Source organism: Chenopodium album, chromosome 8 (genome assembly GCF_948465745.1).
Source record: "Chenopodium album chromosome 8, dcCheAlbu1.1, whole genome shotgun sequence".
Lineage (NCBI taxonomy): Eukaryota > Viridiplantae > Streptophyta > Magnoliopsida > Caryophyllales > Amaranthaceae > Chenopodium > Chenopodium album.
In genome coordinates, this window is record NC_137841.1 from 26,020,383 (window position 1) to 26,034,935 (window position 14,553).

Genomic DNA, 14,553 nt, shown 5'->3' on the forward strand with positions numbered 1-14,553 from the left:
AACCTCTCCCAGCACCATCTCCTCTACCCCTTCCACCCCTAGAGCCTCTACCCATTGCTATCATTCTTCCTCCTCTACCAAGTATGGTAGGTTGAGCAGTTTGGTTGTAGTGACTTATATTTGGATGTTGGAGTGCTGATGGCACAACCTGACTACCTTGTGTAGGTGGCACATCCTAGCTGTTGGGGGTTGAGTTGCTGGTGTAGCTTGAGCATCTTTGCGAGGCCTTCCTCTAGCCCTTTTTGGAGCAGGTTCAGCTGGCTGCACATTGTCCTTGTTGGGGCATTTTCTTTTATTATGCCCCTTAAACTGGCAGAGGGAGCAAGTCATTTCAATCCCTGTTCTTGTCATTGTACTAGATTTCTTATGGTTCTCATGGGGGTCTTTGATACAGTTTTTCCTTGGCCTCCCTGGACCAATTTTGATTGGTGGTGGAGCAATACATTGGGACACTTTTGGCCAGTGTCTTTCACCTTGAATTGGTGGAATTGAGCCTGCCAAACACAAGTAACATGTAACAAGTCTGCATACAGGTTGTTTTAACTAGAGAAATGGGGAAATGGATTAGTTGTTATACCTGCATAAACTGACATGTAAGTATCCTTGAAATATGATGAATCTACATACAACTCAGGCTCTTTTCCAACAAAATAAATGCAGGCAACTGCATGACAGCATGGGATGCCAGTCATGTCCCATTTTCTACAAATGCAGCTCCTATCATCCAAGTTCACCACTAACTGATCCAATATGTAACTAACATTGAAATGAATTTCAGAAGAAGGATGCACTTCACACTCAGAAGCTTTTGTCTTTTCAAACTCCAACTTGGATTGAATTCTTGGACAGAGCACACCAGTAGCTTTCATCATGGCTTGCCTTTTGACTACCAACCTTTGCATCAAAGAAGTTCTGATATCTTCCAACATGACATGTATAGCAAGTGTTTGGTCCTTGCTTGAATGATGAAACCATTGAAGGTTTCTGCAATGTTGGAAGTTATTGCATCTGTTTTTATTGCAGGACTGAGGAAAGCTCTGCAAAACAACTCTGTCCTATGCAACTTGAAGTCATTGGCAGCATCCACATTGATTGATGCATGCTTAGCCGGGTTCTCTTCATAATCAGCCTCATTGTAGCTCTTTGCAATACTCCAAAACAACAATTTCATCTCATCTCCTCTGTATTTTTTGTGCCAGTGAGCAAATATATGTCTAGCACAGTGTCTATGTTCTACCCTAGGTAGGACAATTGAGACACTACTCACAATACTCTGAATTTAAGCAAAAAAAACACATGAACAAGTAAATCATCACAAATCAAACCATATAAACACTATACCAAATAATTTGTTTAAAGTTAAGGCACATACCACATGCTCATCAGAAATGATTGAGATGCCTTCCCCTTCTCTAAGACTTAGGCAATTTGCTAGCTTCCTAAAGAACCATTCCCAAGAGGAGTTATTCTCTCCTTCAACAACTGACCCCCTAAAAAAGTCTTCAGGAAGCATGCATCTACTGCCAAGACCTTCCTACAACCTTCCATCCACCCATTCTTTAATCCCTCAAAACAAATGAATAACCTTTGGAATACAGGTTTGTCAGCTTGTTTTACTGAGTCAGTTACAAGCTCAATTTCTGTCCTAGGGCTGCAATTCTCTATTTCTTTTAAGGACCCTGCAAGCTTGTTGTAGTGGTCATGCATTGACCCATGTAAAAGCCTATGAGCATTGTACTTTACCTTATAGGCAAAGTCTCTGGTCACCAACATCTTATAAGCCTTCCTTATACACTCCTGAATCTCTTTTGCAGGCCAATGTGGCCTGGATTTGAAGACATCCAGGAATTGCTTTGCCACCCAACTTGATTTCAACTGCCTGTTTCTTTCATGTTTCTCTGACAAGTGTGTTCACCTTTGACTGTCTTGACAACAATTGTAGCCCTCCTTGTGTCCCAAGAAGCATACACATAAAAAGGACACTTCTCTATGCACCTAACACCCAATCTTTGGGACCTTTTTTGTTGCTCACAACAAAAGAAACATCCCTACCCTACAGAATACCATACTTAGCAACTGCATCCTTGAAGTCCTCTCTGTTGGCAAACTTCTGGCCAACCTTCCATACAAAAGAACTGAAGTCTGTATGCTTAGACACTAACAGCCCTACCCTTTTTTTCCTCCCAGGAATTAACTCTTCTTCATCACCACTATTAGGGGGGGTATTGTAGAACCCATTTGTGTCTCCCCAAAACCAAACCCGGTGATGAGTAGCTTTCGCGTCGAATCATAATCGAATGAAGTGAAAGTGTGGAAATTCTAGTGTTGCGGATAGTTTTAATTTCTTTTCTCTTCTTTCTGTTTTTGAAAACTTATTTTAAGAAAAAATCCAATCCAGTTTGGTTGGTCCATGATATGGGTCCAATAGTAGTGTAGTTGGATGGAGCTTGACAAGAGCTTTCCAACGATATATTATAAACCCAATTCCGATGAATATTGAGGAAGTTATGGCCAAATTACCAAACTGGGCCCGGTTTGAGCCTTATATGCGGCCCAATGATCTAGGGGAGGGCCTAATATGATTTATCATTCCTAATGCAATTAGGAATGGTTTTAGTCTTCTAGATTCTTCTAGAAGGTTCTTTTCATTCCTAATTCAATTAGCATTGATAAATTGACTTTTGTTGACTTTTTAGAGTTTTAATTAAAATCAAAGAGCATTTTTGAGGAAAAATACGATTTTATCCTCCTGTACGGTAATTTCTATCTGATTTTAGAAAACGCGTCAAAAAAGGGATTAGCGCCTAACGCCAGACATTAGCGCCTGGCGCCTGGCGCTAATGTTGGCGTCTGGCGCCAATAGCCAGCGTTGGCGCTAATCAGGTTTTTTGTGCGCCAGAACTCTGTTTTGATATTTTATCTTTTTGGCTGATTTTCTCTATAAATAACGTCGTAAAAACTCCGTTTTCGATAACCAGTTTTCATCTACAACCAATTATCACCAATTCACCTACAATGACCAATTCTCTCTCTTTCTAAACCAACTCTCATCAAGATTTTCTTCATTATTCTCTCTCTCTCTTTTCTAAACTAGCCTTTTACAAACACAATTCCTCATACATTAGCACTAGAAACACCTAGCATAATTCGAAGTTGCCTTCGCCCTAGACGTGAAAGGTTTAATTTCTGAGGATTTGGTCCCAAATCTCTCTTTCAATTATTTGATTTGATTGTTTTGTTTATTATTTTCCTTGAAGTTACTAACGTGTGTATTTTGTTATTAGAAAGAGATACGAGGCATCCAAGTAAGTACTTTAATGGTTTAATTGATATTATGATATAGAAATCATGCTTAGATTGTTATTTTGATTCCTAGTATCATGTTAGGATGTTTAGGGTGACAACAATAAATTCCTAGTATCATGTCTAGGGTAACTTTAATATTAAGTATGATTAAAAGTATGACGTCTTCTATTTTCTTCCTAATATTTATGATTGTTAGTATCATGTTAGGGTTAAAGATTTGATTTTTATTGTTTAGTGACATGCTAGGGTTTGTTATTAATCTTGTTAGTATCATGCCTAAGATCTTGCTATTATTATGCTTTAACATGATTTATGATTATTAATTATGATTATGATTATTTTTATGATTCATGATTATGGTTATGAATATTATTATTATTATAATTTTATGATCATTATTATTATTATGGTTTTGATTATTATGATTATTATTATGATGATGATTATTATTATCATGATTATTAATTATGAACATGATTATTATGATTATTATTATAATTTTATGATTGTTATGATGATTATTATTATTATTTTGATTATTATCATGTTGCTTGATATTTATTTATTGCTTGATCACACCTTTTATGCATGTTTAAAGGGAATTGGTACTTGTAATCACGCTTAATAAGATAATTAATAATCTTGTTTAGGGTTAATTTGATTGTAATTCAAGTGATCGCCAATAATAGATTTATTTGTGCATTAATATTTAACCAACATAGATAAACAGGTTTAGGTTAATCCTATTGATTGCATGTTAGTCAGAAAGCGCATATGAATACGATCAGAATAAAGTAAAGGCCTATTATTAGGGCAGGTTCAATCTCTTTTAGTTTGGATTTGTACCTTCATCCCCGAACCCTATTTGGTTCAAGACCTTATGGAGTTGACGATCTCTTGGATCATTAAGGGGTGTAACCTTCACCCTCGTGAACGGTTTACAAGTTCCTAAAAAACTTGTTGGCGACTCTTTTGCTTTATCTTCTTCCCTTTTGGACGCCACCGTACTTTAGTGTATGATCACAGTGGGGTTCAAGCTAAGGGGGTTAACGCTTGAAATATTCCCTACAGGTATGAATTTCTTCATCACTGCCTTCATAATCACTCTGAGCTCCAGAACCTGCACTTTCCCCTACCTCTGTCCTGTTCCCTTGATTCTCTTGTATGCTCAAACCCCTAGCAGCCTCTACTTGTATTTTCCTTGCAATATCAACTAGCTGGGCAGTTGTGTCCCTAACCCTTTGTCTAGCTATGTTGTACTCCTCATCTCCACTATCAGATTGATACTTCAAGTCCTCATCCAAGATCTCTTCATGTTTCCTCTCATATTCTTCCTCTAACTCCTCTAAAACTTCAACCTCTCCTTCTACATCAGCACCACCAGCCTGCTCCCCATCTGTGTCCTCATCCCCATCACTTTCATCTGTATATACTTCCCCAAAGAAAGGATTAGAACTCACTCCCTTGCCCTTGTCAACCAGTGGGTTGTAAGGAGGGTCTTCATTGTCAATCTCAGTGCTATAATCTGGAATCAGGTCATTAATGGGAATGGGGCTATCTGGCCTTGAATCTTCCCACTCATAAGAATTTAAAGGGTTAGCTTCTGTGTTTGAGGCTGCTACAGTGGAAGAGAGAGTGGGAAGAGGTGTTGCAGTTTGTGAGCTGGGGTTTATAACATATTTAACTCTAAAAGAACTTTGGTTGGATAAGGTAGTGGTGGGTTGAGTGGAAACATATTCAGTGGGAGCATCTTTTTTTAAAGTATCAGTGAGGGCATCTTTTTTTGGCTCATCTTTTTTTGGCTTTAGTGAGCTGTCATGGGTTTTTTTGGGAAGGTTCAACAGTATCCAAATGCTGACTTTTCTTTCTTGGACTAGATCTAACCTGTGGTCCCCTTTGAATTGGAAGTATTTTAGGTCTCACTGTTTTGGGCTAGTTTGTTTTTTTTTTTTTTTTTTTTTTTTTTTTTTTTTTTTTTTTGCAGAAGCTTGTATCTCTGAGGGGAAAGCTATTGGGTCATTGTCATCATGCATGGCATATATCTCCACCCCCCTATACTTCTCTGCCACTTGTATCATATCCCTCATACTTTCATCATCTGTCACCTTCCTCAAACCATCCACCAAACTCAACCCAGGAACCAATTATAAAACCCCTTTATTCTTCCATCATATCTAGCACGCTTCATAACCAACTCAACCAAGTAAAAAGAACACAGTTCATCAGGGTCTACATTAAAGGTTTTCCCCATCCCATTCCTATAACACAATCCACCATTGTTAACTGTCTCAAACACCCCTCCATGCCACATTTTCAAGGAAATTTTACCCATACCTAAATTAACAACAACTAAATTACAATCAACATAAAACAACCAAAATTACTCAATGAAAACAGAATCAAACATCAATTAACATATTAACATAAAACAAAAAATAATCCAAAGGTGGGATTATTTTCAGCAAACAGACAAAAGGTCGGATTATTGCGGGTAATTTTTCCTATTTTAAACACATAATGTAAAACAGTAATCGTCCACAACTAAAGTAATTGTTGTTCCACCCAAACACTGCCAAGTTTTAGCTACACTTGTGATAATTTTATTTTATTTTTTTTTAATAGCACACTTGTGATAATTACGTACACATGTGATAAATGGATATTGTCATTCCTAAACACAAGCTAAAAAAAAGAAGTTAACTTGGCTGCCCTAGTATAAAAAAATTATAATAAATTAAAGTGAAATTTATTGGTGGTTTTATAATTTAAATTTTTTTTTTTTTTGGTAAATATTATTAAGGTTTTTTTAGAAAATAACACCATATATTTTACAAAAAATGGGTTATAATACCAACAAAAAAAAAACTTTGATTATAACACCACAAAAAATGGATTTCACCACCAACTAACGATTTTTTGGATGAAAACTGTTAGTAGGGCCCTCAAATGACACATGTCAATACTCTATTGGTTTAAAATAAATAAAAAAAAACCGTTAAACTCTAACCCAACCAAGCCCCGCCAGCGGCACCACCTATCCTAGCCGCCGACAACACAAACCCAGCCGCGGACACCCCCAACCCCCACAAAAACCGGCGAATCAACCCCTTCCTTCTCCCCAAAAACCAACCCAGCCCCCACAACCACCTCTCGCACCGCATCAACCCACCAAAGCAAAGCATCCCCCACAACTACCTTGCGCACTGTATCGACCCACACTACCACCTCGCTCACTACACCGACCCACGTAACCACCTCGCGCACCGGACCACACCTCCCTAGCAACCACGCGCACTCAAGAAAGCAATCAGGGTTCAATTATCAACAATTATAATTTTAGGGTTTGTCGATTTTGATTATTTAGGGGTGGAGGTGGCTGATGTGGTGGTTTTCAGGGAGTGGAAAAGAGGTAGGATCGGTGTTTTGAATTAGGAGAAAGGGAAGGGTAGCTGGGGTGGTTCTACCAGTGACGCATGGGGTCTCGGCGGCGGTGGAGGAAGTTCGGTTGCCGGGGGTGGAGGATAGGGCTGCCGGCGGTACGGTGGAGGAATATGGCTGGGTTAGGGTATAAGTTTTTTTTTAATTTTTTTGTACCAAAATAGCATTGTTACGTGTCGAAAGTGAGCCCCACTAACAGATTCCATCCAAGAATTCGTTAAGTGGTGGTGAAATCAAAGTTTTGTGTTTTTATGTGGTGTTATAATAAAAATTAGAGATTTTGTGGTGTTATAATCTAAGTTTTGAGAAATTATTTGTGGTGTTATTTTCTAAATTTTCCTATTGTTAAACATTATCAAAATTCATTAAGAAATATGCAGTAACCTAACTTTTGTACTTCATATTAGTTTGTTTTATTTGTTAAAGGAATTTTTATATATCATTAAAAATTTCTTCAAGGTAAACACATGTTGTAGTTTTGAAATTGCTATTTATTTTAAATACATATTTTAAATACATAAAACCTATATGAATTATGGATGGGTAAATGAAAGAATGAGATTATATTGAAGTATATATATAAGTTAAATTAAAAATTTAGAATTTATGAACATAAAATTTTTGTGAGGAAACATTGATGATCGCTTTTAATATAACATGACCCCACATTATTTATCAAGTCATGACAACACGTGGCAAGAATAACAACACGTGGCATTAATACAATTCTTGCCATGAGTTTTAATATATATAGAGATTGCTAAACCACACATGTTATATATCGGGTAACACCCATATTTCTGTAAGACTTTATGGACATTCCCTTTACGTAAAATTTACCCATTTCATTGTTTATTTCGATATTCAGTCTCTGTTTTAGTTACCCCACCACCCACCGGTCTATTTGCCACCACGTTACCATTAAAAATTAGTGAGTATCAGGGTTTTACTTTTGTAGTTGTGCAACTGCTAACTTTTAAGGACATTTAATAGTTTGCATGTAGCATGTGTCTTCAATACTTTGTGATACAATATTATTTTGTGTGCAAGGTTAGAGCATAACTAGCATAGCACCTGTGCGATGCACGGGTTACAAATCTTATTAGTTATTACTTATATTCATTTATTCACAAAATTTTAAGATAAAACGATTAATGAGTAATAATGAATTACTTACATAGATGTCTTAATCATGCATTTTTAACCTCTTAAAGTAATGATATTTACTTTAAAGATAATTTTTTTATTCTTAAATTGAATTTAAAGTTTTTAAATATAATTCAATTCAATCAATGAACTACTGATAATCAATCCCTACATTAAGTCATTTTTATTTTCTCATTTCTACTTGAGTCATTGGCCACCTCATTTTAAAAACGATTAAACTTTGTCCACTAACTCAATATATACAATGTTTTTTCTGTGTGACTGGCACGGCTAACACACGCCAAAACACGTTTTTTCTGTGTGACTGGCATGACTAACACACGCCAAAACACGAGTAACCCCTGACCGAGTAACCCCAAACTGACTGAGTGACCCTTGACCGATCGAATTACTAACCCTTGACTAATAACCCTTTACCGACTGAGTAATCCCTAACCAAATAATCTTGGCCACATGGTGTAGCCAACCAGATATGAAACTTTATGAACTCAATATATGCTTGGAAAAATAATTTCTATTATAAAACAACATGATCATTGTATTAATATTGTATTTTTTACATCACAAGTAATGTCATATCTTTTTTCTCTATGGCCTCTAAAACACTTGAAATTTAACATGTAACTTTTTAAGATAGGAATTTGTATATTCCCATATAGCATGAATATAGTCACACTCTTTATAGACATTTGATATGTTTATCACAGTTTTTTGTATGTGGTCTGTTGTACCGTGCGACAGGGATTACTTGGTCAGGGGTTACTTGAAATGTCGGGGTTACTCAAGTTACTCGGTTAGGGGTTACTCGAGTTACTCCTCAAGTAATCTCTACTCCTCAAGTAACCCCTGACCGAGTAACACTTCAAGTAATCCATGACCGAACCCCTTAAGTAACTCCTGACTGAGTAACCCCTCAAGTTACCCCTAAGCCCTAACTCCTTAAATAACCCTTAACCAAATTACTCGAGTATGTAACCCCTGACCGAACACCTTAAATAATCCTGACCTAGTAACTCGAGTAACCCCTGACCGAGTAACTCATGACCGAGTAACCCTTCAAGTAACCCCTCGAGTAACACTTGACCGAATAACCCCTCAATTAACCCTAGAACTGAGTGAACCCCTCGAGTAACCCCTATCCGAACCCCTCAAGTAACCCCTGACCGAGTAATTCTAGTAACCCCTGACTGAATAACTCGAGTAACCTCTAACAAAATAACTCGGATAACCCTACCACACGGTGTGGCCTGCTGCACCAAAAAGTTGTTATAGTTTTTATTATGTATGCGAAAAAAAGTTCTCATATTTTTCTTTCCCTCGTGGAGAATAAAAATATGAAATCATCTTGTCTCATCACCTACTAAATCTTATCACATGATGAATCAACCTCATCACCACACACATATTGCATCTTCCATATCCAAAAATTTACATGTCTAAAAATCTGAAAAGCCACTGTTTAATGTAATTTTTTTTTCAAAAATTGTAACCTTTATCTATTTATGACCTTAGAAGGATGCATAGGCTTGCCCTTAATTGATTAATTGTCTTTTTATTATTATTATTATTATTATTATTATTATTATTATTATTATTATTATTATTATTATTATTATTATATGTAATCATTGATATTTTTATTGCACATATATACAAGTATATAATAGTGAAAAAAAATTATATGTACACAGATATAAGAGAAGTAAAAAAAATTCATATTACTCTTATATATCACTCGTGAGTCGTAACGACATATACAAAATATATAACGCATTTTCTATACGACTGGCACAACGTGTGGCCGCTTGTAAAAAGAAGTAATAACGCCTATGACACCGACAAGTTAACCCCTATTTATTAATAGATTAGAGTAGCCCCTTCTTATACTTATTGAGTAACTCTTAAATAATGAACAAATAAAGTATCCCCTACAACACTCACAGTGTAACCATTATAACACTTACTAATAAGTAAGCCCTATTTTTTCCTCAAAAAAAAAAAAAAAAAAAAAAAAAGAGTAAGCCCTATATCACTAATTGAGTGACCCTTAACACTAACTGAGTAACCCTATGGTGGCTGCCCACATTGATGAATAACTAACACAATCAAACTTTGCATACATGTTGATGCAATAGTTTGACTTAGTTTTTATGTAATTAAATATCAATAAAAAATATATATATTTTTTAGTTATAAAATCTTACATCAATGTCTATTTAACAACTTAAATGATAAAATATGAATTCTTACTTTTATTAAAAAAAAAAAAAGTAAAATAAATAAACTACAATCAATGTTAATATCATAAATAGTGAAAAAAAAAGTCTAACGTGTCAGTTATAATAGAATGAATTGAGTAAAAATTAGTGTCGAACTTTTTATTTAAAAATGATAATTATAGTTTATAGAGAATTATATATCAATCAACTTTTTACAATTTGCAGATGTTATGCATGAGTGTGTTGTGACTTCAGTTGTTGATTAAATGGTTTGTTTATAGGTTTAGCAAAAGTTTAAAAACTTGTTAAAAATTAGAGATTTTGCGTTTAGGAGTTCTGTAACAAAATATTATAGCAAATGAATTATATATAGCATCTATACTTAATATTTAAAAACTATAACCAAGAAACTAAGAAAGACACATGTCCAATCCATTCTATTACACTTTTCTAACCATAGTGCCACATGTCATCTTACACTATTAATTTTTTATTACACCATTTTTTTTTAATTCTTTCATCAAACTTATAGTACTTTATTTTTCATACACACTTCATATGTCCCTTTAATTCAACCTTTTCCTATTCTCTTTAATTTTAGCCCTTCCATCTTCTATTTAAACCTCTTTTTCGATTAAAGTTCTAAAAATTTAATTTCTTTAATCATGTTTCCGATTAAATACTATACCATATAATGACAAACTGATATTTCCTCACTTATCTCTCAATACAATTTTATATGAATAACCCGTGCATTGCACGGGCCACAAGGCTAGTTAAGTATGATATACCTAAAATCATATGGTAGAAAATTAGTAAAGTCATTATAATTGTATCACAATTTCCTCCTTTTTTTTTAGAGAAAACACAATCTACATATTTATAAGCTATTTACGATTTACAACATGTCTAATTGTTTAAATATAAGCTAGAAAGCACATTATTATCAAGTTTGATCTTATTAGATTAAAATTGTTATAACTTTTCAATATATCAACTGTGTATAATTTAAATTAATGCACAATTATATATATAAAAAAATAATAAAAAATTTAATGGTCAAAATAGTGAATTGGAAATCGTTTAAATGTAACACTTAACAAAGTGGCTGGAGGTAGTACTCCGTATTATATTTTTTTTTAAATAAGATATATAATTTATACACATTAGTATATTTGAGTGATAATCTACATTTAATATATAATCAAATATATCTTTTACTAATCCGTAATATAAACTTGACTTAAATATAAAATATATGGATGGAGGAGGCTAGGGTGAGATCCATGAAGAAACTTGAAAAGGTCATATCCCACAAGTATAGTCTCAAGTTGAATTTTTCAGGATAAATAATTGGTTGAATTGAGTTTGATAATAATTAGTAAGATTGACAATAGAGCACAATTAGCTTCAAGTAATCCATGATCAAACCCCTCGAGTAACCCCTAACCGAGTAACCCATCCCCCTCAAGTAACCCCTAATTGAATAATCCCTCAATTAACCCCTGACTAAACCCTCAAGTAACCCCTGACCGAGTAGCTCGAGTAACCCTTAAATGAGTAACTCGAGTAACCCTTACCGACAAACCCCTCAAGTAACCTTTGACCAAGTGAACCCCTTGAGTAACCCCTGTACGAACCCCTTAAGTAACCCTTGACCGAGTGAACCCCTCGAGTAACCATTGTCCTAACCCCTCAAATAACCCCTGACGAAGTAACTTGCGTAACCCCTAACTAAATAACTCGGGTAACTTCTAACAAAATAACTCAGGTAACCCCTGCAAGGCTGCCACAGTTTGTTACATAATAATTGCAACACTACTTTCTAGGGCTGTACATAGTTTGGTCTGGACCGTAACCAAACCAGACCAAACCGCATTTTAGCGGTTTGGTTTGGTTTACGGTTTGGAAAAATACGGTTTGGTTTCGATTTTTTGGGAAATACGGTTTGCGGTTTGGTTTGGTTTTTCAAAATTTATAAACCAAACCAAACCGTAAACCTGTAAACCGCATTTTAATATTTATATAATTTTTAAATCAATTAAAATAGTTATTATATATTATAAAAAGATAAAAAAAAAAAAAAAAAAAAAAAAAAAAAACATGAAAAATCATTAGAAAACTATACGGTCAGTATACTACTATACTCTATACTCAATCTCAAATATCAATACTTAAAATTCAATAGGTCATATAACTATAATGTAGTATGATGTAGTATGAATTATTTTTTTGGACAAATATATTTTTTTTTTCCACTGTTAATTTGTTATGTATAATTTTTATTATGTGTTATTGTGTTAGCACTTAGCACTTGATTAGCTGGTTGTTATTTTTATTAAAAAATTGTAGTATAATTTAATCCCTTTGGGCTAATTATTTGAACTTTATTATAAGTTTATTAATATTTGACAATTTTTAGGAAAAAATGTCGTCTCATCATAAACCACAAACCAAACCGCACCAAACCGCATTATTACGGTTTGGTTTGGTTTGGTTTCAATACTAATATGGTTTGGTTTGGTTTGGAAAATTGACCAAACCGTATTTTGCGGTTTGGTTTGGTTTAGACTCAAACCGCACCAAACTAGACCATGTTCACCCCTACTACTTTCTTTGGTAAGAGTACATGACTATTTTATTATTTCTCTTTGAACAACCCCATTTACACTTTTTTTTATTGTTATTGCTATTTGCTATTGCTATTGCTATTATTGTTATTTTCTATTTGCTATTTGCTATTTTCTATTTGCAATTTGCTATTTCTATTGCTATTTCTATTGCTATTGTTATTGCTATTTGTTATTTGCTATTTGTATTGTTATTGCTATTTGCTATTTGCTATTTGCTATTGCTATTGCTATTGCTATTGCTATTGCTATTTGCTATTTGCTATTGCTATTGCTATTTCTATTTGCTATTTGCTATTGCTATTGCTATTTGTATTGCTATTGCTATTGCTATTGCTATTGCTATTGCTATTTGCTATTTGCTATTTGCTATTTGCTATTTGCTATTGCTATTGCTATTTGCTATTTGCTATTTGCTATTTGCTATTGCTATTTGCTATCGCTATTGCTATTGCTATTTGCTATTTACTATTTGTTGTAGCTGTTGTTGTTGCTATTGCTATTGTTATTGCTATTGCTATTTGCTATTTGCTATTTGTTATTGCTATCGCTATTGTTCAATTGCTATTGCTATTGCTATTGCTATTGGCTATTGGCTATCGGCTATCGGCTATTGCTATTTGCTATTTGTTGTTGCTCTTGCTCTTGCTCTTTCTCTTGCTATTTGCTATTTCTATTTGCTATTTGCTATTTTCTATTGCTATTTGCTATTGCTATTGGCTATTGCTATTGCTATTGGCTATTGGCTATTGGCTTTGCTATTGCTATTTGCTATTTGCTATTTGCTAATTGCTATTTGCTATTTGCTAATTGCTAATTGCTAATTGCTAATTGCTATTGCTATTGCTATTATTGCTATTGCTACTGCTATTGCTATTGCTATTTGTTATTTGCTATTGCTATTGCCATTGCCATTGCCATTGCCATTGTTATTTTCCATTTGCCATTTGCCATTTGCTATTGCTATTGCTTGCTATTTGCTATTTTCTATTTGCTATTTTCTCTTTGCTATTGCTATTGCTATTGCTAACCCTTGAATTAGTAACCCTTTGAGTAATCCATGATTGAACCCCTCGAGTAATCCCTCCCCCTCATGTAACCCCTAATTGAGTAACCCCTCAAGTGAACCCTTAAATAACCCTGACCAAGTAACCACTGACCGAGTAACCCCTCGAGTAACCCTTGACAGAGTAACTCAAGTAATCCATGACACAGTAGCTTCTCTAAGTAAACCTTGGCCTTCTCCTTTGTTCTTTATTATTATATCATATATACTTTCTCTGTCCTTTTCTCTTAGTCCTATTCCCTATTTATCATTCTCTTTATTTCTCTTCAACCCCCTTGCATTTCTACAGTCCCTATATCTTTTTTTTAGCCTCTCTCTATCTCATCCTCCTTCCTTCATAACCCAAGCCATATTTCTATCCCTCCCCTATTTCTAACTTTTTTTTTGCTCCCGGCCTTTATCCCTTCTTCTAGCCTACCTCTTACCTCTTTTGAACTGGTATCTCTATCTTTCAACTTGCCCTATCTTTTAGGCCCTCTTTGTCTCTCACTTCAAACTCTTCGCTTTCCTAGTTCCCTTTCTTTCTCTCAATGATTCTCTATATTTTGGCCCTGGTTTCTCTACCTCCTTATCCCTTTCTCTTATCTCCCTCTCCTCCTCTATCATATGTAATCCCTGACCAACTAATCTCGGATTGAGTAATTCTTCAAGTAACCTCTAAATTAACCCTCAAGTAACTTGACCAAGTAACCCCTGACCGAACTCCTTAAATAACCCCTTATCATGT